This window comes from Rhinolophus sinicus, linkage group LG05, assembly GCF_036562045.2.
Source record: "Rhinolophus sinicus isolate RSC01 linkage group LG05, ASM3656204v1, whole genome shotgun sequence".
NCBI classification, from domain to species: domain Eukaryota; kingdom Metazoa; phylum Chordata; class Mammalia; order Chiroptera; family Rhinolophidae; genus Rhinolophus; species Rhinolophus sinicus.
In genome coordinates, this window is record NC_133755.1 from 81896352 (window position 1) to 81916936 (window position 20585).

General features: G+C 43.2%; 1 protein-coding gene and 1 pseudogene across 1 annotated transcript in view; one reads left to right on the forward strand and one right to left on the reverse strand.

Moving 5' to 3' along the window:
- NUDT3 (nudix hydrolase 3) overlaps window positions 1-20585 on the reverse strand; it is a 111369-nt gene that overhangs the window by 79111 nt on the left and 11673 nt on the right. The gene's annotated exons all lie outside the window — the stretch shown is intronic.
- On the forward strand, window positions 4870-5213 carry LOC109450956 (large ribosomal subunit protein eL30; annotated as a pseudogene).

Below are 20585 nucleotides of genomic sequence, written 5' to 3' on the forward strand. Positions count from 1 at the left end.
TTTAGAAAATTATTTGCCAAGTTCAATAAAAAGGTTTAACAGAAATTGTCTTCTAATCTAGTAAGGAAAGTTCTTAAGACTGCTCTATCATTTGCTGGTTATAAAACCAGGACTAAAGGGTAGAGCTTCTGAAAATGTGATCACTCTTTACCAGCAGGAAAGGCTGCGTTTCAGTGTCAGACAAACAGAGCCTGTCTTTAAGGAAAGACTTGATAGCCTGTTACAGTGTTTATTTGCTGATTGTCACCAGTCTCGGATGTTTGCCCTTGCACTTAACTAATTCCCTCTCTACGTATCATGAGTCCCATCCTGCTGTTTGTTGGAGGCTGAGCAAGCTGGTTATATATAAAGTAATCCATCTTCTGTTCTTCTCTTTTAGAAGTGTGGCTCTTTAGCTGGCAGTTACCAGGAGAAGATTTAAAATGGTAGCCTGTACTGCCAATTAATAGCATGTATGGCTGCTACGTGGCACTGAGCAAATGTTTAATAAGCCGTTCAGTGTGTCTATGCCACCTCCAGTCTCAGGGCCCTTGAGGAGACGGCTCAGGTCTACCGTTCCACAGCACTCTATGTGTCATATTCATTGTCCAATTTGCCTGCCAAGCTCTTAAATGTATACAGATTTTTTTTTTTAACTCAATCTTCTACTTCTTTATGTGTCAGCATATTGCCTACAGGTAGAATTGGGTGACAGCTTCCAGTTCTGTACTCCCAGGGGAAAGCTTTGACTGTACACAGGATTTTTCTGGTAAAGCCTGAGCGCTAACCTCAGCCATGTTCAGGATTACTGTCAGTCCACAACTCAGTGCTAGTTCTGCAGGATGAGCTGTGCTCTTCCCGGCACTACCAAGGCAATTATTATCAAGGAGCTCGGAATCACCACTCCAGGATGCAAAAGAAACAAGTCAAGGGCATTAAAACTTAACCTATGTAAGTTCTAAGTGTTTCAACACGCAGGGAAACAACTGCAACTCAGCTACTCGGCCTGATCACCAGCTGGGAGGGGTCGGCAGCGCTTTCCAAGCACAGTCACTGTGCTACCAAGAAGAGGTGACCCACCGAGAAGAGTTCCATAAACCCTGGACTTGGCCACACAGCAGCAAACTCTCTCCACATGCGAGTGAGAAAAGGGCTGATCGTCTGTGTTGTCTTTTCAAACTTACACATGAAATAATATGAGTCTACAGCATCATTACGAATACAAAACACGACAATATATGCAGGACACACTAAGGGCCAGGAGCAAAGGAAGAACTGCAAAAGCATGGATAATGAAGGGTTGCTTTTTGCTTATTTGTTTTGTTTTGTTGCTTCTCTTCAAGCTAACTGTTTAAAGGCTTTGGCTTCGATTATATATTTCAATAATGAAGATGAATCTGGATTTCACACAAAAAAGCAAATATTAAGCACATACTCTCAAATGTACAACACATCACTCTGATTAGGCAAAGTCCTTAAATAGTTCTAGGAATGGAGGACTTGATAAAAATGTGCTTTATGAATTTGTTTGCTTTTCTTCCTTCACTGGAAACCAGGCGGCCATTGGTTTTACAGATCTGCATCTTACATCCAAGTTCATTAACACACTTTACATAACTGATGGCCGATGTTTTCATTGGTGTTATTAACATATAAAACAAAGAGAGAGACCTGAGATAATCAACTGTTTCTACCCTTTCACTTTCCAGTTCACAAATTTTTCAAACACCTTTGTATGTTATTCACAAAAGACCGGTACAGGATGATGTGATCACTAAAACAAGGACAATTCTAAGGTGAAACGTGCTGTGAAAGCTAATCGTCTGAGCGCATGTAGGACGTCACACCCTCATCAGGCAGTACACTCAAAAATACCCCTTGATATGAAAGTTAAGATGTAAGAAATTTACATAAACTTAAAGAAATGTAAGTAAGCCTCCTTTGGTGAGAATCTGGAACCAAAGCGGAAGTTCTCTAATGGTTAACCTTCCAGTTCACCTGAGCTAACCAGATGGGAGCCTCACGAGCAGCCTGCCTGGGTATGTGACACTGCCCCGGACTGTCCTTTCGTGGCTTCTTCGCCATTTCACAGCTATCATGATGTTGCATATTACCCTTAACTGCTCCACCCTCACTCAGTTTTGGAGAATATAGAGCAATCTAAAAAGAACTGACACAGTTTCCATCTCTCCATCCGTCCCATACATCCGCCCCCTGGTACCAGGGAGGCGCTCTTCGTGCCCTAAGGGAAAGCCACGCCCTCCATCTGTGCACAAGGCTTCTCCCGGCCCCACTTAAAGACACTGCGCCAACCACTCTCCTCTCGCTTCTGCACCATACCATTTACCTATTTACCAGATCAGCTCATTGCCATTAACATAAAACATGCCATAATTTCTCTAAGAAAAAATGAAACAAAAACCTCTCTTGACTCCACATCTCCCTCTATCTACTGCCCCTCTTTATAGCAAAATTATTCAATAAAATTGTCTATCATTCCCGATTTACATTCTTCTTTCTCACTCTCTCCTGAACACACTTCAGACAGAATTTCTTCCCCTTATCAAGGTCATCAATTACCTTCCTGATGCTAAATCCAGTGGTAAATTCTTGGTCTTCATTTTACTTGATCCACCGTCCTTGTCATGGTGGCATTCACTCTGTCTTGAGTCACTCTTTCCTTGGCTTCCAGAACACATGCTCTTCTGGTTTTCTTGCTCCCTTGCCTGCTGCTCTCGCCTTATCTTCCCAGCCTCTAAATCACAGAATGCTGCAAGACTTAGTCCTCAGGTTGTCTTATCTTCTATACTCACTCTCTGTGTGATTCTGTCCACGCTTGTGGCTTAAAACACTACCGATAGGCTGCCAACTTCCAATACAATCTGCAGCCACACCTCTGCCCTGCAGGCCCATTTCTGTACGTAGCTGACCTTCTCCCCATCCCAAACTTGCTCCTCATTAGTCTTCTTCAGCTCAGGAAAGGGCAGCTCCCCCCTTCCAGTTACTGGGGTCAGAAACCTTAGGGCCCTCCTTGACCTGACTCACATCTCACACCCAACCAATCAACAAAACCCCACATTCAAATATAACCCAATGTGACCTCATGCAGCCTCCACTGTCACCATCCTGATCTAAGCAATCTTCAGCTCTTATCTCAATGAAAGCAGCAGCTCCGTAACTGGCGCCCCTGCTCCCATTCTCGGCCCTTCACCTTCACCGGCACAAGAAATGTTCAACGCAAATGCAAGGGTAATGCCTTTTCAGCGTAGTCAGACCACATCCCTCCTTCGCACAAAACCCTCCACGACTCTCCATCTCGCTCCAGAGGCAAGTCCGCATAGTTTATAGCCCAAGTCCTTACAAAGACCTCGACTACCTGAGATCACATCTTGTAAAGCTCCTAACACAGAGCCTGGCACAAAAAGCCCGTGACTAAGAGCAATGCCTTCCTCCCACCAGAGTTCCAAATCAGGCTGCAGTTACAATCACTTAGAATCACTTCTCAGACTCCTGGGGGACCACAGGCCTCCGAGGGGCCACGGCTATTTTCATATTAATACTAGGAGGTTATCTGCCTTTTCCACTCTTCTCTCATTGTGCTACATGACAGGTAATGTTGTTTTCCAGAGACTACATGGCAGGCAATGATGTCATCACTCAGACCACCAGTGGAATGTGTACTTATATATTCTTGTGTTAACTAGAATTTTCTAAGATAACAGGTTAAGTGTAAAAATATGTTTTTCAGAGATTAATAACTCAGTTTGATCACAGTTCTGTGCTCTTACCAGCTATCATCATTTACACCTGCTATAATTCCTGTACCCTGAATAATGTCCAACATATCATTAATTTCAAATTCTGAAGCTTTGCTTATTCCTACACAAAAACATAAGCAGTATATCCTGTTGTCTTGTTTTGCAATATTTTTAAAATTTTAAATTTTCTAAATGAAATTTTACCTAAAACTGTTATTTTAATGTTTTATGACTTTAATATTTTATTCTTAAGTAAAAGAAAACGTGTCTATAGTGTTTTTTTTAATGTTTAAGGATGGATAATTTCCTTAAGAAAGGAACATCAGAACACTTGATTCCTCAACCACAGCTACACCATCCATGTCTAAAGATGCTAAAAAAGATGAAATTGACCATATCAGCAAGTTTTCTAATTCTTGAAAGAGAGCAGTCTACTCCAAGGAAACTGGATAAAACTATAATAATAAATAAAAATATGATGAAAGCTCTTACCCTTACCTTTATAAATGTTAACAATTTACCTTATTCTAACCTATGTAACAAGACATATTCTAATATTATTACTGAGGCATCATTATGAGACTAATCATTCAAAAATTTTTAAAAATTGAGTGTTTTTGACACCATGACCAAGTGGGACTTATTCCAGGCATGCAAGGATAGTTCAACATCTGTAAGTCAATCAATGTGATATACCACATTAACAAAATAAAGAATAAAAATCGTATGGTCATCTCAATAAATGCAGAAAAAATATTTGACAAAATTCAACATCCATTCATGATTAAAAACTCTCAACAGGTGGATATAGAGAGAATGTACCTCAACATGATAAAGGCCACATATGCACATATGACAAGACCACAGCTAACACCATACTCAGTGGTGAAAAACTGAAAGCTTTTCCTTTAAACCATTCAGTCAAGTTTCAGGATACAAAGTCAATATACAAAAATCAATACACTAACAATGAACTATCAGAAAGAGAAAAAACTAATCCCATTTACACCTGCATCAAAAAGAATAAAATACCTAGAAATAAATTTAACTAAGGAAATGAAAGATATGCACCCTAAAAACTAAAAGACACTGTGCTCTTGGTTGGGGGCTGTCCTGCATCTAAGGCAGGAAGATGGTAGCCGAAAAGAAGATGAAAAAGTCGTTGGAGTGGATCAACTCTAGGCTCCAAATTGTTATGAAAAGTGGAAAGTACATGTTGGGATACAAGCAGACTCTGAAAATGATCAGACAAGACAAAGCAAAACTGGTCATCCTTGCGAACAACTGCCCAGCCTTGAAGAAATCTGAAATAGAGCTCAATGCCATGTTGGCCAAGACTGGTGTCCATCACTACAGTGGCAATAATATTGAATTGGGCAGTGTGGAAAATATTACATAGCATGCACAATGGCTATCATTGATCCAGGGGATTCTGATATCATTAGAAGCATGCCAGAACAGACTGGTGAAAAGTAAATCATGCAAAATTTTTCTTTAGTGCTCGCTTCGGCAGCACATATACTAAAACTGGAACGATACAGAGAAGATTAGCAAAAAAAAAAAAAAAAAAAAAAAAAAAAATTTCTTTAATAAAACTGACCAGAGCTCGGTTTAAAAAAAAAAAATAAAAAAATAAAACAAAACAATACAAAAAAAACTAAAAGACACTGATGAAAGAAACTAAGGAAGACACAAATAAATGGAAAGATATTCCATGCTCATGGGTTGGAAGAATACTGTTAAAATGTCCATATTACCAAAGCAATCTACACGTTCAATGCAATTTCTATCAAAATTCCAATGGCATTTTTCACAAAAATAGAAAAAATAATCTTAAAATTTGTATGGAACCACAAAAGACCTCAAATAGCCAAAGCCATCTTAAGAAAGAAGAACAAAGATGGAGGCATCATGTTTCCTGATTTCAAACTATATTACAAAGCTATAGGAATAAAAACAGAATGCTGCTGGCATCAAAACAGATACACAGATCAATGGGACAGAATAGAGCCCAAAAATAAACCCACGCATTTATGGTCAATTAACTTACAATAAAGGAGCCAAGAATATACAATGGGGAAAGGTTAGTCTCTTCAATACATGGTGTTAGGAAAACTGGGCAGCCACACACAAAAGAATGAAAATGGACCTATCTTACACCATACACTGAAATTAACTCACAATGAATTAAAGACTTGAATGTAAGACCTGAAACCATAAAATTCCTAGAATAAAACATAGGGGGTAAACTCCTTGACATCAGTCTTGGTAATGAGTTTTTGGATTTGACACCAAAAACAAAGGCAACAAAAGCAAAAATAAACAAGGGTGACTACATTAAACTAAAAAGCTTCTGCACAGCACAGGAAACCATCAACAAAATGAAAAAGCAATTTACCAAATGGGAGAAAATATTTGCAAATCATATATCTGATAAAGGGTAATATCCAAAATATATAAATAACTCATACAACTCAGTAGCAAACCGACAAACAATCTGATTAAAAAATGGGGAGAGGAACTAAATAAACATTTTTTCAAAGATGACATATAAATGGCCAACAAATACATGAAAAGGTGCTCAACATCACTAATCATCGGGGAAATGCAAATCAAAATCACAATGAGACATCAGCTCAGACCTCTTGGAATGGCTGTCCTTAAAAAGACAAAGGACAACAAGTGTGGGACGTGGAGAAAAGGGTACTGCCGTGCACTGCTAGTGGGAATGTAAACTGATGGAGCCACTTTGGAAAACAGTGTGGAAAAAATAAAAACATTAAAAACAGAACTACCATATGATCCAGCAATTCCACTTACGCCTATGTATCCAGAGGAAACAAAATCACTATCTCAAAGACATACTATCTACACATTCGTGTTCATTGAAGCATTACTTACAATAGCCAACACATGGAAACAACCTAAGTGTCCACTGACTAATATATGGATAAAGATGTGGTATATATACACACACACACACACACACACACACGAATATTACTCAGCCATAAATAAGGAAACCTTGCCATTGCAATAAAATGGGTGGACCTCAAGGGTATTATGCTAAGTAAGATACGTCAAACAGAGAAAGACAAATACTGTATGATTCACTTACATGTGGAATCTAAAAATGAATGAATTCATAGAAAAAGAACATATTGGTGGTTGCCAGAAGTCGGGGTTGGGGTAGGGGTGGGGTGGGAGGTGGGGAGTGAACATGGTCAAGATACAAACTTCCAGTTATAAATTAAGTCCTGGGGATGTAACGTACAGCATGGTTATTGTAGTTTCATAATACTGTATTATATATTTGAAAGTTATTGAAGACAATAAATCTTAAAAGTTCTCATCACAAGAAAAAAACATTGTGTGACTAAGTTACTGTGGAGAAACCAGACAGACACCTCAACCAAACCCTCCAGATTAACACCAACAGCAGGAAGCCCCTCTGATCTGATGTGCTGACCAGGGCACAACCCTTCTCTGATATTACTGCTATAAATGCATGACTTCAATCTAATCATGAGAAAACATCAGACCCAAATTACGGAACATTCTACAAAATAATTCACTCCATATCTGTGTGAGGCTCAATTTTCTTTTCTTTTTCTCCCCGCCATTTCTTCCGCCTCCCCCCCACCCACACTGGTTCCAGCCGTTGTTTCTCAGTCTAGTTGTGTAGGACACAGCTCCCTGGCCCATGCTGGTATTATGAGCCTTGCGCTCTCCCCGGCTGAGGCAGTCGGCTGCCGGTAGTTGGCTGGCGGCTCATAGCAGCTCACGGCAGCTCTTCCCGGCTGCTAGCTGCTCACATTGGCTGCCAGCTACTCACAATGGCCACCAGCAGCTCATGGCAGCACACAATAGCCCATGGCGGCACTCAGCAGCCCACGACAGCACTCAGCAGCCCACAGCAGCTCACACCAACCTCCGGCTGCTCACGACAGCCCAGCTCCAGGGAGAGCTGTTGTTCACAATCTTAGCTGTAGAGGGTACATCTCACTGGCCCATGTGGGAATCGAACTGGTGACCTCAGTGTAAGGAGCACCGCGCTCCAACTAGCTGAGCCACCAGGCCGCCCCTGAGGCTCAATTTTCTTGGTATTTCAAAACAACATATTGCAAGACACTTAATGCAAACACAGATACGAAAACCCAGCTATCTTCAATTAATCCAGACATTACAGAGATTTGTATAAAATGTAAAATACCACCACTCTTTTCACTAAATCTCACACTTTCTTGTTTTTAAAGTTTTAAAGATTTTTATTAAAATATAGCTAACATACATATTAGTTTCAGGTGTACACCAGTTATTCAACATTTATATGCCTAAAGAAGTTATCACCATGATCCAACAACCATGTGACACTGTACCATGCCATCACAATATTGACTATATTTCCTATGCTGTACATTACATCCCCATGACTTATTTGTTTTATACCTGGAAAGTTGGACCTCTTATTCCCATTCACTTTCTTCCCTTTTTCAATTTTTTAATTACAGCTGACAATTCAATATTATTTTATATTAATTTCAGGTGTACAGCATAGTGGTTAGACATTTATATAATTTAAGAAGTGATCCCCCTGACTAGTCTAGTACCCACCTGGCACTATACATAGTTATTACCATATTATTGACTATATTGCCTGCGCTTTACATCCCCATGACTATTTTGTAACTACCAATTTGTACTTCTTAACCCCTTCACCTTTTTCACCCTGCCACACAACCCTCCTCCCATCCATCACCATGATAAATCTAGTACCCATCTGCATCACACATAATTACATTATAATTGACTATATTCCTTATACTATACCCTACATCCCCATGACTACTGTGAGACAACCAATTTGTACTTCTTAATCACTTCCCCATTTTCACCCACCCTTAATCCCCCTCCCATGTGGCAACCATCAAAATGTTCTATCTATGAGTTTGTTTCTGTTTCGTTCGTTTTGTTCTTTAGATTCCACTTATAAGTGAAATCATATGACACTTGTCTTTCTCTGACTTACTACACTCAGCACAATACCCTCCTCTGGGACCATCCATGTTGTTGCAGATGGCAAGATTTCATTATTTTTTATGGAGTAATATTCCATTGTACTCATATATACCGTATTTCCCTGAAAATAAGATCTAGCCGGACCATCAGCTCTAATGTGTCTTTTGGAGCAGACATTAATATAAGACCGGGTCTTATATTATACTGTATTATATTATACCCGGTATTATATTATACCCAGTCTTATATTGTATTAAGTAAGACCCAGTCTTACATTATTTTACATAAGACTTGGTCTTACATTATAGTAAAATAAGACCAGGTCTTAATATCAATTTTTGCTCCAAAAGACGCATTAGAGCTGATGGTCCAGCTAGGTCTTATTTTCGGGGAAACACGGTATGTACCACCTCTTTATCCATTCATCCATTCAGGACACCCAGGTTGCCTTCGTATCTTGGCTATTGTAAATAATACTGCAATGAACATATGGATGCACATGTCCCCTCGAAGTAGCATTTTGAATTTCTTCAAATAAATACACAGAAATGGATTATTAGGTCCCTCTCTGACTCTTGTTATAGCCTCTGTTTTAAAGTCTATTTTGTCTGGCATAAGTATTGCTACCCCAGTTTTTGATTCCATTTTCATGAAATATATTTTTCCATCCCTTTACTTTCAGTCTGTGTCTTTTGATTTGAAGTGAGTCTCTTGTAAGCAGCATATGTATGGCTCTTATTTTCTTATCCATTCAGCCACACTTTTTTTTTAAATAAATTTTTTTAAAAATTGGGGGACATTGGACGACAGGGGAATATTGGGGGACAGTGTGTTTCTCCAGGGCCCATCAGCTCCAAGTGGTTGTCCTTCAATCTAGTTGTGGAGGGCGCAGCTCAGTTCCAAGTCCAGTAACCGTTTTCAATCTTAGTTGCAGGGGACGCAGCCCACCATCCCATGTGGGAATTGAATTGGCAACCTTGCTGTTGAGAGCTCGCGCTCTAACCGACTGAGCCATCCGGCTGCCCCTCCAGAAGCTGAGCGGCAGCTCGTTGTCTTCAATCTAGTTGTGGAGGACACAGCTCACTGGCCCATGTGGGAATTAAACCCGCAACCCTGTTGTTCAGAGCTCATGCTCTAACCAACTGAGCCATCCAGCTGCCCCCAGCTACCCTAACTTTTGATTGGAGCATTTAATCCATTAACATTTAAAGTAACTGTTGATATATAATTATCATTTTATTATTCATATTTAGAAGTCCCTCTAACATTCCTTGTAATACTGGTTTTGTGGTGATGAACTCCTTTAGCTTTTTCCTGTCTGGGAAGTTCTTTATCTGTCCTTCGATTCTAAATTTTAACTTTGCTGAGTAGTCTTGGTTGTAGGTCCTTTCTTTTCATCACTTTGACTATTTCCTGCCAATCCCTTCTGGCCTGCAAAGTTTCTGTTGAGAAATCAGCTGACAGTCTTATGGGGGTTCCCTTGTAGGTAACTGCTTTTCTCTTGGTGCTTTTAAGATTGTTTTTACCTTTTGGTATTTTAATTGACGTGTCTTGGTGTTGGCCTCTTTGGATTCACTCTGTTTGGGACTCTGCGCTTTCTGGGCTTAAATATACACTTCCTTCTCCAGGTTAGGGAAGTTTTCCATCATTATTTCTTCAAATAGGTTTTCAATTCTTTGCTCTCTCTATGATGAAAATGTTGGTAAGCTTGATGTCCCAGAAACCCTCAAACCACCCTCATTTTGGGGTTTCTTTTTTCTTTTTGCTGTTCTGATTGGGTATTTTCTGCTACCTTACCTTCTAAATCACTGATTCGATCCCGTTTCACCTAATCTGCTTTCTTCTAGTGTTTTTCATTTCATTTCTAACTGGTTCTTTTTTTATGGTTTCTACGCCCTGTTTAATGTTTACTTTTTTTAAAAAATGTTTTTATTGGGGAACAGTGTGTTTTTCCAGGATCCATCAGCTCCAAATCAAGTCATTGTTTTCAATCTAGTTGTGGAGGGCACAGCTCACTGGCCCATGTGGGAATTGAACTGGCCGCTGGGTGTTAAGAGCACTGCACTCTAACCCACTGAGCCAACCGGCCACCCTAATGCTTACTATCTCTTTGTTGAAGTTCTCCCTGAGGTCACTGAGCCTCCTTATAACCAGAGTTTTGAACTCTGTGCCTGGTAAATTACTTGTCTCCATTTTGTTTAGCTCTTTTTTTCTGGAGCTGTGCTCTGTTCTTTTATTTGGGACATGTTTCTTTGTCTCCCCATTTTGGCTGCCTCCCTGTGTTTGTTTCTATGTATTAAGTAGGTCTGCTATGTCTCCTGGTCTTAAGAGTGGCCTTATGTAGTAGGTGTCCTGCGGGGCCCAGTGGCCCAGTCTTCCTGGTCACCAGAGTAGTGTGCTCCAGGTGTGTCTGTGGTGTGGGCTGTGTGTGTCCTCCTGTTGTAATTGAGAGTTGGTTGCTGTTTGCACGTCAATGGAGGGACTGACCCTTGGGCTCATTGGTTGTGAGGACTGGCTGTGACTACAGTGGAGGAGCTATGGTGTGGGGGTGATCCTACAGAGCAGGATTTGCTTTAGCAGGGCACTGGGGCCTCCCCAATCTGCCCTTTGGGTGTATCATCCTTGGAGGCATCTGGGTGATGCCCCAGTTCGGTTTGAAGCTGACCACTGGGCATGCCAGCCCTGGGGCCTCCCACTGCAGGCCAAGTTCAGCTGCAACCTGAGCCTGCCTGGGGCCAACTGGCATGAACCACAAAGCAATCCACAGATGTCTTTCACCCGCGCTGTGCTTGGAGGTGCCTTGAGAAGCCAAGCCAGGAATTAAGGCCGGCTGCAACTAGTACCATGCTTAGGGCTGCTCAGCCAGAGCTACAGGACACGCTCAAGCCAGATGCTGCTTGTTTGGGTTTTGTGAACCTTTGAGAAATTTTAGGAAAGTCTACAGCATGCTCCAAGGTAGACCGTTTGTATGGAAAAGCCACTGGAAGTGGTTTGGATGTTGGATGGAGAAGGGTCTCAGAATCACCAGGACAGAGTGAAACGAACGGTGTTAGCCAGGTTGATGGAGACTCAGATATGGCTGCCGCCTGCATCTGCACCCCGTGAGCGCTCGACAAAGAAACAACGGCTTCTGCCAGCACTTGTGTCTAGGAGAAAGCTGCCCCCTCCAGCCCTCATCCTGGAACCAGACAACTCAGTTCCTCGCTGTAAGTCCCTGGCGCTGTCTCAGTGCTGGCTCTCAGAGTGAGTCCGTCAGCAAGTCTGTCCGTCTGTGGGCCCTTTATGAGGGTCACCTGGGACTACAGCCACCAATGTGTCACTCAGCCACAATCTCTGCTGGTTTTCACAAGAAGTTATGGAGGCTTCTCTCCCTGGCACTGAAATCCTGGACTGGGGAGCCTGGTGTGGGGCTGGGCCCCCTCGCTCCTCCAGGGGGGCCTCAGCAGCTGAGATATCCCTCCCAATTTTTAATGGTCACATGCGGGTGTGGGACGAGCCAGTTCTATGCCTCCACTCCGCCTATCAGTCTTGAAGTGGCTTCTTCTGTATTTCACACTTGCTTTCTTAGTGAACACTGGGGAAAGATGGTGGCAAATGGAGGGTTGAAATTCTGTAAGATATTACAGTTGGTTGTCATGTTTTTTAAATGTGTACTTCGTGAGGCTGGAGAAAAATAAACCAGTAATTACAAAATAAACTGGAATCACAAATACTATCTTCTTTTGTGATTTAACCATGTCATTTACAAGAACAAATAAATGTTTTCATCCACTCAATGGGCACATAGCAATAAAAAAGTATGCCAGGGCCAGCCCAGTGACTTAGGCAGGTGGAGCTCCATGCTCCTAACACTGAAGGCTGCCGGTTCGATTCTCACATGGGCCAGTGGGCTCTCAACCACAGGGTTGCCGGTTCGATTTCTTGACTCCCGCAAGGGATGGTGGGCTGTGCCCCTGCAACTAAGATTGAACACAGCACCTTGAGCTGAGCTGCCAGTGCACTCCCGGATGGCTCAGTTAATTGGAGCGCATCCTTTCAACCACAAGGTTGCCGGTTTGACTCCCGCAAGGGATGGTGGGCTGCGCCCCCTGCAACTAACAACAGCAACTGGACCTGGAGCTGACCTGCGCCCTCCACAACCAAGAAAGGACAACAACTTAGACAGCAACTTGACTTGAAAAAAGTCTTGGAAGTGCACACTGTTCCCCAATAAAGTCCTGTTCCCCTTCCCCAATAAAATCTTAAAAAAAAAAAAAAAAAAAGAGTTGCCAAGTTCAAGTTAGAAAAAAATTATCACACATGAAAAAAAAAACATAAAATTATATATAAATCAATCACCTGTTGTAAAAACTAAAAACCATGATTAAAGAAAATAATTTCCTCTATATGCTTTGAAAGAACTTATTTGAAAGATGAATGGCATTTATCCTCACCATTGTGGGACTACTATGTATAAAGCATCATGTAGGTACCATGGAGGATAAACTAGTTTAAGCAGGAGAGACACATTAGAACTCTGGTGACATAATCCAGGGGGCTCAAAAGAGGGGGTGTTTTCCAAATTTGCTATAGTGTGAAATATCTTTATAATTGAAAAAAGACTAATAAAACTGCCTTCAAAAATCTTTGGTTTTGGCATTCAAAATTTGCCCAAAATATCCATGTTTCTTATAAACTCAGCTTCTTCCCACAACACACACACCTACTAGCTCCGAGATGTGTGATCGGCTGCAGCTAATGGTGACAAAGATGCTGCTGAAGTCGGTGTACATTCCGCTTCTATAATTGTATCACAGCCTCTCACTCCACCTGCTTTATTTTGTTGGGTTTTAATGCTGATGCTGGCAGTCAGTTTTAGAAATGTACTTTTATTCAAGATGCTTCCATTCCACTTAATTATCTCCGTTTGTGGATCTGAAGAAATTCATGTTCTTTCTGCCTTTGTCATTATTTTCCCAGAAATATCACAGTAGACAGATGTGAACACCCTTTTGGTTTCAGTTCCCTTATCTCACTGAGGTGGCCGGATAGAGCATGTCTAAGGTTACTTCCAGGTTTACAAATTTAAAGGTTCTATAATCACGGGTCTTACCTCCTTCCATAAAGCCCGTTCAAAGGAAACTCACACAGCTCCATTTATTGCATCAAACCCTTTCTTTCCCAGTTCCTGTATCTCTGGATCACATGCCACACTGAAGTTTACCTTTGTGCAGCTGTGTTAGGCTGTTGTGATCAGGACCTGACTTTTTAAAATGCCTACACAATCTGTACTGATGTAGTAGCAGCAAACTTCTACTCACCCTTCAACACCAAGATCTACTCCTTTCCCACTGTTTACAACTTCCCAATTCAGCCTTCGTCACTCCTCCATTCCTGAGGCATTGTAGGCTGGGTTCTTCTACAGCACTTACCTCACCGCATCGGAATTATTTGCTGGCCACTGTGATTCCTCACTGTGATGACTACCAATTCCTGAGTGCTCAGGATGTACGTGGGAGGCACTTTATCTTTCCTCATTCAAGTCATGGCACCTTCATGAATTAGGTACTATTTATTCCCATTTTATGGATGAGAAAACTGACTCTCAGCCAGATTCCCATTCCTCTGACCTTATACGATGCTCGTGAATTAGTCCCCAACCTTGGAACATCTCTGCTACCCCCTGCCCCTCTCCAGTTCTGCATACACAGGGATAAGGAAATAAAGCTTAGAACACTATAAATTCTACGCGCTCTTCTGAGCCCACTACAGTATAACTGACCAGAGATCTAAAACTGTCTCTCCTGCTCACAGCTTATCCTCTGTGGTACTCCACACACAGTAGGCCCACAACTGTTTGTGAGGATCCAGATCAACCAACCTCCAACCTTACAAAATTATTATTTCAATTCCAACTATACCACAGCAACTCTGGCAGATTTTTTCCTTGCCTCTTAAACACCTATCACTAGATCACTTCCAGTAAATACACTTAACTTCTTCTCAGAAGGATGGGGCCATCTGATAGTTTTCTCAAGTTCATGTCAATATAATGAGGCATTAGGTTTTTTTCTTTTATCTGCCCTCAAGCCTCAAAGAAAATGCACTTCCTTCCTAAAACCCCTCCTAATGAACCCAAATCCACGTGTGCATCTTACATTCCCTTGGACCGGTTTCCTAAAGTCATCGTGATTCCACTGCTCCGTCCTCCTTCATCGCATCTGACTGCGCTAGGTCTGACTCTACCACCCACATGCCCTTCGGAAACGTTCCTCCCCTCAGCTTGGGTGAGACCCCTCCTCTCCGACCACTAGGGCCTGGCGCTCAGGCCCCGCCCTCAGCTTTTCTCTGCGTTTTCTCACACTGACGTTCCGGGCTCTCCACCTCGCTCCCTGACACTCCACCCTCTATCTATAGTCCTGACTTCTCACTCCACCTCTAGTCCCACATCTCCAACTGTCATCAGTTCATTTGTTCAAATTCGACACGACAAAACCAAAGTCCCATCTTCTCTCCAAAAATCAACCTCTCTTCTAAACTTCCATTTTTTTCTGTCAGCCAGGATCAAAATGTAAAAGTCATCTTTAACTGCAAACTCCTTCATCTTTAATATATCATCTGTCACCCAATCTGTCCACTCCTTTGATTGTAACACCTCTTAATTTACTTCTTCACTCCATTCCCGTTGCCATGGTTCTCAATTCTAGAATAAAGTAGCATTCTCCCAACCATTCCTTCTGGTGGCAAGTCCCTCAAGCTTATCCTAACCCTGCATTCCACTCTCAAAGAAGCCTTTTCACAACCTTTCGAAGGACAATCATAGTTCCCCACTGTGGGATCAAACCCAAACTCCTCATCCTCTGAAAGTCAGGTTCTGCACGCTCAGCTCCGCGCTGTCTCCCCCCTCGCCATCTCCTGCCCCGCCACACCAGGCTCCTGTGCTCGGGCCCACCCTCAGTGATGGGTCCTCTTCTCCCAATACACCCCTCCCCTCCTTCCTAACTATCTCAGTCCTACCCATTTCCTGCAGCTCTAGACTGAGTACTGTAGTATTTTGTCTCCAACATGAAGCACCTCCAAAGCACGGCCTCTCTACATTTTTCTAATTGTTCCACGTAATTAAGTCCTGCCTCTTCAATTTTTCTACATGACCCCACACAGGACACATAGTAGCTACTTGTTCAATTGTTCTAAAATGGCTAAAGGAAATTTAATTCATTATTTTAGAAAGTCATTCTTCCTGGAAAGCAGAGAACATACCCACAGTTTTATAATCATCACTGCACCTAGAACAGTGCTTTGTATAAAGAAGGCCTCTCTAAATTCCTGTTAACCAAAACAGAACTTAGAGACTACACGACGTGTGTTTTAAGAAGCATCCTACAACTTTCATAAACTCGTATTTTTAAAATTCATTTTTTATCTGCTCCTTGACACCCACAAGGTTTAAAATATTACAAATTCACACATTCTCAACTATTCTTTAGTGCAATTCTAAAAAGAGAAACTATAAGCATCAAGCGTGGAGAGGGTCTGATGATGCCCGCACGCATTTCATTAAAAGATCAATCCACGTTAGTGTTAGTTACATCTGCTCTAATCTGACTGGATTATTTTGGACTATTTAAAATCAATACTACAGACTTCAACATGAAGAAATTTTTAACACACACACACACACACACACACACAATGTTAAAACCTGCTCCATAAATAGAATAAAAAAGCTCTCCCACAAAATACATAAATAAATCTGACTCAACATATATACATTTCTTCTGGCACAGTGGATTAGTGAGGAAGTTACCTATAAAACTACCCAGAGGGTATATTAGACAGGGTTCTTGGGTTACAAAGCAACAGACACCAAGTCTGGCCATCTGTAGACAAAAGGAATGTACTGAAAGAAATATCAAAGGCTCAGAAAACTGGAGTTGGAGGGTCTAGAGGACCACACTTGGAAGATGGGGCCATAACACGGGCACTCCAAGGCCAGCAGCAAAAACCACAGCCTGGGTCTACAGAGTGACCCACCGCCCGCAGCCCACCCACCCGTGGAGCCTGACTCCTACACATGGGCACCCTGGAGAAGGGAGCTAGCACACTGGTCCATTCAGTTTCTGGGTGGAGGGTGGGCCCTTCCTCCTCTCCAAGAGCTTTCTCCGAAAAGGAGCGATTACTCTAAGGAGGAATCGGCCAGAGACCCTAGAAATAATAAACACTTATCTCTCTTCCCACAGGCACACCCACTTCTCAGAGAACTACTCTCCAGAAACATTGTTTTATGCGCTGATTTTCTGCCAGAAAAATCATTCAGTACTCTCCAAATCCCTGCCCCACAGCCACCCAAACTCTTCTCCAGAGGCTCCACTGGGGACACGATGGTCTCACTGCCCGTGGCCTTTCCTGCCCGGCCTGACCACAGCGTACCCTCCCTAAGTCCTGTCATCAAATCCTCTGCCAAGTCCTTCCCAGTCACACACCTTATGAAACCCAAGAAGAATTCATTTCCCCTCTTCTTTCCCCCACAGCTCTGTATTTCTAGTTTTAAAAAAGAAAGTTTTGTTATAAAAGCAGTCCATAGGGATTGTTTTAAATAAAATACAAGTTGTTAAATCCTTTTTCTTTTATGCATGTAAAATAATTCCTTAGACATGGAATAAAGTACTAATTTTTAATGGTATGTAGTATTAATATCATGAAGTAAAAAGGAAATGAAATTTTGAAGGGTCTTCCTGTTTCCAAGGCAGCTCCAAGGTTCAAACTAGGGTGCTCTGTTGGCCTTCTTGTTTTCCAGTCCCTGGGGGTGAGGAGAAGTGTCTTTATCCCTCTTCCAGACACGGGCTTGGGTTGGACTTTCTTAATTTCTCTTCTCCCAGCACAGACTGGGGCAGAGCTGAGAGGCAGGCAGAGGGCAAGAGCTTTCTTTATCCAGAGGAAGGCTTCTCTTGCCCTTTTTTCTGCCAGCCTTGGGCATGGCTAACAGGTGGCAGGTGTCCTATAAACTGACGGTCTGAGGGAAGGCGGAGGAGGGCTGGCGCATGCCTCACGGGGCCACGCTCCTATGAGCAGGGCCCGTCATCACCAAGCCCCCTGCCTGTCTGGTCCTCTCCTCATACCCAACTGCCCTCAAAGAGGAAACCAGAGAACCACGGACCCACCCTATTGGCAGATCTACTTTCGGTCTCACTGTGCTGCAATGGCCGGCTTACTCACCTATCGCCACTGCCTGACTCTGAGCAACACGAAGGCAGGGGCTGCGTCGGCCTTGTTCCCTGGAACACAGCACACGGCACGGCCTTCTGCTCAAGAAGCACTAGCTGAATAAACACAAAAGACTGGGGCCCAGAAAGTCCTATAACCTTCTTACCGTGAGTCCAAGTTGCAATGAAGCTAGAAATTGCCTTTTTCCCAGCTTGATATTTACCCAGCGGGCACTGAACGATTACATGTGCCAGGCACTGGGCTGTGTTCTATACATTAAGTGATTCACTTAATCCTCCAACAGTACAATGAAATAGGGAGGTACTATTATTGTCTCCATTTCACAAGTGAAAATGAGGCAAAATCATGTAATTGGCTCAAGACCACCACGCTAGTGAGCGTAAGAGCCAGGGCTCCCGCAGGTCTGTCTGACTCCGGGGCCCGAGCTCTTGACCACTACAGACATCAAAACTCAAATGCCACCCTCTGGGGACTCAGCAGGGGGCCTGTGGGGACAGAGTCCCAGAGAGCAGTTTCCAGGCTCTCAGCCTCACGTGGAAGGGTGCTGGCTTGATTAGATGGCCATCAGGTGTTGCCGGTTAGCCATTAGCCACTGATATAACTGCCGCGGCTACGTGAAGGGGTTGGCTGGGTGGCAGAGAAGCAGACAGCGGATTGCGGTTAACAAGTAGGGTTCGCAAGCGTGGATGGTGGGTTGCGGATCGTGTGGCTCCTGCCTCCTGTGTCTCCAACCCAGCCACCAGCGAGAATATAGTGATATGACCCCCCTGTCTATGGCTCCGTGGGTGTTCCTTTTTGGCCTCACCATATCCTACGTTCTTGTGTGGGGAGCGGGAGCTGAGACCCCGCCTGACAGGGCCTAAGTATGTGAAATCAGTCAGACTATGCAGACGCAAACATACCATGTTTCCAGAGTAAGGAGGTAGAATATTTTCATCTCCAGAAAGAAAGAAGCACTCGCCCATTTTTCCTGAAATATGTAGCCTTTTTCTTCTTCCACCTTCCCATTTGGGAGAGAAATTTGCAAGGGTACAAGAAACATCTGCCCTTCCTCTTAACTCTACCTTAAAAAGCCAGTGACACCTCGGCCACTATAATGAATGGCAGCTGACACTGGGCCCAGTGTGAAGGCAGCGGGAGAACTGGGGCCAACCCAGTAGGAGTGAACACCGCCGAGGGCGCCCCACTCAGCTCTGGCTAGTCGCTACATATGGATGTCGGCCCAGTGCTGCCAGACTGCCTGACTTGTCTAGAGAAACCTAAAGACCAGGTTTCTTACTGAAATTTTTCAATATTAAAATGTTGGCAACTAATTTGTAAAAATTCTTTAATCATCTTGCAGCCCAAACAAAGCCACAAACCGTCAACTGGTGGTCCTCACAACACTAAGACAAACAGGCTTCCCAAGGCTATCCATCCAGGCCTCCGACTTTCCATGGGCTCCCAGGCCCAACGTCTTCCCCCTGGAATCGTCTCCGTCCACTGTGCAAATCCAACCAAGACACACAGGCGTAGGCCCGCGCTCCATAAACTGCCCGACACTCCAGCGCGCCTTCAGATGCCTCCAAATTCCCAAACACACTTCTTTCCATCAATTTCCTAATTATTTTACACTCTAAACTGCATCTTGCCAACAGTTTAAAGCTCCTCAAGAGCTCTGATTCTGCATTCTACACATCTCAAACTCCTCAGTTTGAAGTATTCTTTATGGATACCATAATTACTTTAATAAAAAAAATTTCTGGGCCAGCCCGGTGGCTCAGGAGGTTGGAGCTCCATGCTCCTAACTCCGAAGGCTGCCGGTTCGATTCCCACATGGGCCAGTGGGCTCTCAACCACAAGGTTGCCAGTTCAACTCCTCGACTCCCACAAGGGATGGTGGGCTCCGCCCCCTGCAACTAATATTGAACACGGCACCTTGAGCTGAGCTGCCGCTGAGCTCCGGGATGGCTCAGTTGGTTGGAGCGCGTCCTCTCAACCACACGATTGCCAGTTCGACTCCCGCAAGGGATGGTGGGCTGTGCCCCCTGAAACTAGCAACGGCAACTGGACCTGGAGCTGAGCTGCACCCTCCACAACTAAGACTGAAAGGACAACTTAACTTGGAAAAAAGGCCTGGAAGTACACACTGTTCCCCAATCAAGTCCTGTTCCCCTCCCCCAATAAAATCTTTAAAAAAAAAAAAAAAAATTCCTCCTGAAAGAAAAATCACTCATAGCACTTGGCAGGATGGTGATCCCAAGCTGGCTCCTTATGAAATAGTTACTGAACCTATGAAAATATCATAGAAATACAATTATTACACACAGAAACTGGGTATTTTTCTAACTCATTTTACCAAGAAAACCTGTAAGTTTTGGGTGGCCGGTTAACACAGTGGTTAGAGCACAGTGCTCGTAACACCAATGTTACTGGTTCAAGTCCCAAATGGGCCAAGTGAGAAACAACGGCTTGAGCTTGGAGCTGAGTCGCCAGTGGGTGGCAGGCTGGCTCAGTGGTCAGAGCACAGGGCTCATAACACCAAGGTCGCCAGTGCGATTCCCACATGGGCCAGTGAGCTACGCTCTCCACAACTAGATTGAAAATGACTTGACATGGAGCTGATGGGTCCTGGAAAAACACACT